Raw genomic sequence first — 6,000 nt, forward strand, 5'->3', positions numbered from 1 at the left:
TCCCTCCTGTTCACCCACAGACACACACACACACACACACATACACACACAGACATACACCCTCATCCATTTTATTCATTCTTTAGTTTAGGCATATAAAATCGTATGATAACGTTTGTTGGTTGCACTATTAATTGATTTGATCATTTATTATTTTGATTCAATAAACTCTGTTATACTTTCAGGAGCAGTCGTCTGTGATTACTTGTGCATATGTATTTGATAAGACTGTATGTAGTAGCCGGTGCTCGAACTTGAAAACCTTCACTGTCACTGAATGTATAGTCATACGCAGACTATTGACATTATGAGTGACTACTAATTATGAGACTTAGTTTTATCGTTTGGTTATTGGTCCCTGTTCGCAGGGTGGTGCCCCGTTTATATTAATAATCATTAATAATTGTTACATACATCAATAATTCTATTGATGTCAAGAATTCAGTTTCTTAAATGCTGATAACCCAAACACGCTCCTTTAGATCCCAACAGTGCTCTACACTCAGAAGAAAAACAGATACAAAGTGGAGGGATGAAGAAACCAGCGGAGAGAGAAATGACGCCCAGCAAAGCAGCGAGACCAAACAGAATACTTTATGAAGACATGGACTGCATATCAAGACTGCAGCTCACCGCACAGGCATGCTAATTACTGTAGCACGCCGTCTCTGCAACATCTGGGCTGTCTGCTTGAGCTACAGCGGACTAGACATGGAGCCACGTGATGCTTATCTGTCTGTGTGTGTGTGTGTGTGTGTGTGTGTGTGTGTGTGTGTGTGTGTGTGTGTGTGAGAGAGACATGCACGAGTATCCAGTGACCTCATCACAATGCATTTATGATGATGTGTGACATGGAGGAATATCAGTCCTGGCTGAGGAGGCGGATGATGAATGCTTCCTTCGCTGCTGGAATACCAATCAGGCAGAGGGGGGCTGATATTCAGGGACCCCCCCGTCATGGGTCAGGGAGGGTTTAAAGGTGGCTGGATTGTTAAAAGGTCTCTGTCACCTGCCATAACTCTTGTTGAAGCCATTCTGCGGATAAGTGAGTTTACAATCAGGACAAGCACGCACACAGTGTCTGTAATCTGCAGGAAATCACTCGTGTTTTAGTAGAAATGTAGTTAGTAGTGTGACGTTGTTTGACTACAAAGAGTAGGGGGTGTTGGGCATGAGTCCCTTTCACACATGCATCCCTGAATTTATCAAGACATTACCGAGAGGAGCTAATGTCCAAATCAGTTGGACCACAGCGGCAACCTCCGGTTCTGCAGAGTAAAGCCGATGCTTCATGTGTTAAAGCTGCATTCTCTCTAGTGTCCACCAGGGGGCGACTCCTCTGGTTGTATAGAAGTCTATAGAAAATGACTCTACTTCTCTCTTGATTTATTCCCTCAGTAAACATTGTAAACATGAGTTTATGTCTCAATCTCTAGTTTCAAGTCTTCTTCAACACAGCATGATGTTAATTTACTACATTATTTTGGGATTTTGGGCAATACAAAACAAATTAAATTGATTTGAATTGGTACAAATACTATGCAATGTCCAACGTGTGAATAGAGCCGGTCATTGTCCAGAGAATTCAAGGTGTTGATGACGTTTCTGTCACGTGACTGGCGCAAAACCGGAAGAAAACAAACATCCGAGAGTGAAAAGGAAATTTACACAAAGACGGAAACGGAAACGACGAAAACATCAAGAAAATTCAAGGAATGCCAATAAATGTGGTTGTTTCTGACAAAATGAGGAAACCGGCACGTGACCGTGTGTGATTGCGTCATGTCCTCCAGCCCTCGGCTAAACCAGCGAGTATGTCCAGTAGGTGAGAATGCGTCTGACACGGACAATCTTCTGAAAACTACAACATGTGTGGAAGAGAAACTCCGGACAATGTGCGGACTGGATCCTCTGGATATTGAGTTCAAATGAAAAAGCATATTGAGTAACTGAAACTCATGAGGGGGGGGGGGAGGAGGAAACTCTTCATCCCTGCCGTGAGCCCAGGGATGGCAGCTTCTCTCTGCCAGCCGTGCTCCGATCTCAACTTACCGGAGCGTCGGGGCCCAGAGTCTCCATTGTCTACCATGCCAGCTGGCCCCGCCCTCCTCCTCCTGCTCCTCAAGCAGAGGTGGGTTAAAAGGCCTGCATGTGAGGAACAAGAGGGGGGGGAGCTTGAAAAGTGGTGCCAAGTCGCGTGGCATTCAGGAACCCCCTTCACAGCGTTGGAGTCGTTACCTCGGGGCTTTGATGCCTGGAAATACACTTCAGTCTGGTTGAACTGGTCACTATTCAATCAAGTTGTTCTTAATAACTTAACGAGATTACTTATTAATCTTCAGGAATGCACCTTACATGTTGCATAACACACCACACAGAACATGTGCTCGATGTATCATTGAGAGTGTTTAACATCTGCACGACTGGTTGACTGTTTATGAAGATACATTTCTCTTTGGCGTGATTCCTCCTCTGTGAACGTCTCCCTGCTCTCTCACAGATGTTCTACAGATGTAAACACATCGTCCCCTCATCCTGAAGTAAAGGCAAACGTCCCAGAAGGATACTTTTTGGTGAATTAACGTCACTGTTAAAGTTTCTGGATATTTTTAGAACCTTTTCAATCATTCATTTGTACAAAAGTGTGTTGAGTATTTATTGTTGTTTGTGTGCAGCCTTCTTCTCAAAGTGTCTCTTGACTTTTACGGGATTAAACTGAGAAAAATAAGGAATCAACAGCAGCAAAGTAGAAGTTCTACTGCGAAGATTAAATAATGTCACACAGTATACTGTAGCTATAATATGGTACGTAAAAACAATCTATAGCGTGAGGTTTATGTTATTAACGTACCATGAGGCGACGTCGACTCTGGATTTGTTCTCAAGAGGTTAGAAACATTTTTGAAAGAGCAGCACATGTCTCTGAAGGGTTTCCAATAATCGCATAGCAACCGCAGCAGCACTCAGTGCCGTTATCTGAAACAAAAGAGTGACCCACGGGTCAGACGCAGGGCGCTCTGCTCAGCCTACAGCCAGACAGACACAACGCCGTCAGAGGGAGGAGCGGGGAGGTGACGAGTTATCTACAGGAAGCAGGCCGAGCTCTTCAGATACGAGCTGAATGAAAAGATCTCCCTCAAGTATTCTCTCACACACACACACACACACACACACACACACACACACACACACACACACACACACACACACACACACACACACACACACACACACACACACACACACACACACACACACACACACACACACACAGAAACGAGGAGTGGTAACGCTCACGTGTGCACCACCAGAGGATTTGGGCCGATTGAGAAAATGTAGAACAACAATGTTGTGCGCTGATGGAAATGTGTCGCTGAAGCGTAAAGTGAAAGCAAAGCGCTCAGAAGCAGACAGAAGGCGCTGCTGCTGAGCGACGGCGTGTTCGTGCTGCAGCTGGAGGATTCATTGCGTGGTGCTCATGACCTGGAGGTGATATCGAATGGAAACAGGTTCTCTGGAATGAGATATCATCATAATATAATAATCTACCTGAAGCCACTTTCCTTCAATGATGAAAGATGCTTTTAACCCTCTGAACCCTAAAAGCTGCCGGCGGGACGGAGAAGCATGAAACTCCGTTTATCACAAGCAGAAGCTGTAGAACGCTCATCATCATCATCATCATCATACTTTACATCAGGGAAAGACACCAAAGCGAAGCTTAAAGTTGTGATATTTCATCAAAGGCATCGTCTTCAACATGTCTCATTTAATGTCTCATCCCAAATAAACTGCTTATTCTAAACATCCTGTAAGAAACATCACATTGTGAGCAACGCAGCAGGAACAACTGAACTGCAGGCTGCTGGACACAGAGCAGAGAGGAGAGGCTGCACTGATGTGAAGACTTTAACATATATAAAGCACGAAGAGCCTCCACTTCGCTTTCCAACATTGAGAACACTTGTAACAAGAAGGGGGGCGTGGGGGGGGGGGGGGGGGGGGGCTGTCGCTGCTTTATCGTCAGCAGCGCCGGCATCAGAAAACCGTTTGGCAGTTAGTGACGACGTTACCTCGGCAGAACAGCGGGAGGAGGCACAAACAGCACGCCAGTGTTTGTAACCGTCATACTTTGTGCTGGAGGTTTTAACGATGAGCAGCGCTGTGGAATCAGTTCTAAAGTTCAGTTGAAGGGAAGACGTCCAGCTCTGGATGACGTAAAACAAAGGACGTCATGACACTGTGTCCGGTGCACCTCAGCCTCTTAATGTTGTATATTTCAAAGTTAATTGGTCATTAGACTCAATTAGAACATGAAGTTTCAGTGAAAGTAAGTAAATACAAAATCCAACTGTCGCTAAAAGCTGGCGACAGAAATCAGAGACAGACAGAGAGACCAGCGTTACCACAGGAAGTAAAGCTGTGAAACCAGCAGTAAACACAGAGACACGAGCCTCCAGATGAACACACGTTACTAACCCGACATCCCCACTTCACACATTTACACTTCAGAGAGCGGACAGGAAGCACGCACACACACACACACGCACACACACACACACACACACACACACACACACACACACACACACACACACACACACACACACACACACACACACACACACACACACACACACACACACACACACACACACACACACACACACACACACACACACACACACACTACCTTGGACTAAATTAACTCAAGGATAAGTTGTTTTATTTGAAGCTTTGAAGTTCCTCGCTGGATTCCGGGACCTCAAAGATTCTTCAGCAAAATAAGGAACAAGTTGTTCTTAAAAAGCTCAAAGTAAGAGAAATATAAACATGAAGGACAGCGTTTACTGGGAGGTTTGACTCACAGCTCACTGTACTTAGAAGTCACAACAGTCTGTTACTGCACCGTTTCACAACAAAAGAACTGTTCAGACTGTAACAACAGCTCTGAATAAGTTAAGTCACAACTATTTTATTTCATGTTATCTTTTGAAATAGTCACTATTATTTGACACATTTTATTCCTTTTAAAACCGCCTCAGTTTTTCAATTAAGCTCTTAACAAACTTTCCTTTTGGGATTTGAAGCGGTGGACAAATCAGCTTGAACGCAGTGTCGGCACATTTTGAATACAACCTTCAACTATGTCTCTAGATAAGAGGTCAGAGAGGACATGTCGTGTGATGAAAGAAAGAATAAGAAACTACATGACGAAGTTGAGTCAGTTGGATGGAAGATGAGGTTAAGTTATCTCGAGTTTACTGAAGGTGTCCAGATTTCTAAAGAGGTGTCTGAGGGGAAGCTAAGAACCTGTATCTTCACGTGTATTCTCTTGGGTTATTCTGGAGGTGTTTTGGCTTTCAGGAGTTTGAAGTCTGGCCTTTGTATCATTTTAGTCAAATCTAGATCTAGATCGCCTATGATATGATATGATATGATATATGTCTCAGGGTGTCTGGACCTGGCTCAGTAAAGTATTAAATAAAGTAAAAGGGTGTCTGGATGTGGCTGACAAACATTGCATCTTGCAAAGGTTTTACTGAGTTTGCTAAGGGCGTCTAGATAAAGATGCTTTAAGTTGGTTTAGGGTGTTTTCTGTTCTTTACTAAAGGAGGATGAATTTGACGAAGAATATCTCTGGGCTTTACCAAAAGTCTATATTCTGCTAAAAAAGTGTATTTTGCTGATAATGTCTTTATTTTACCAAAAGAGTTTGTGTTTTGATCATTGAATCTGTATTTTTCTTAAAGAGTCTGTGTTTTGATAATTGAATCTGTATTTTTCTTAAAGAGTTTGTGTTGATAGTTGAATCTGTATTTTCTTAAAGAGTCTGTTTTGATAATTTAATCTGTATTTTTCTTAAAGAGTTTGTGTTTTGATAATTTAATCTGTATTTTTCTTAAAGAGTTTGTGTTTTGATAATTTAATCTGTATTTTTCTTAAAGAGTTTATGTTTAGATAATTGAATCTGTATTTTCTTAAAGAGTTTGTGTTTTG

The 6,000-nt window shown here is 42.8% G+C and overlaps 1 protein-coding gene across 5 annotated transcripts in view; it reads right to left on the minus strand.

Moving 5' to 3' along the window:
- LOC306789336 (disco-interacting protein 2 homolog C) overlaps positions 1-6,000 on the minus strand; it is a 127,170-nt gene that overhangs the window by 44,657 nt on the left and 76,513 nt on the right. The window lies entirely within an intron of this gene.

Source organism: Melanostigma gelatinosum, assembly GCF_949748355.1.
Source record: "Melanostigma gelatinosum genome assembly, chromosome: 15".
NCBI lineage: Eukaryota > Metazoa > Chordata > Actinopteri > Perciformes > Zoarcidae > Melanostigma > Melanostigma gelatinosum.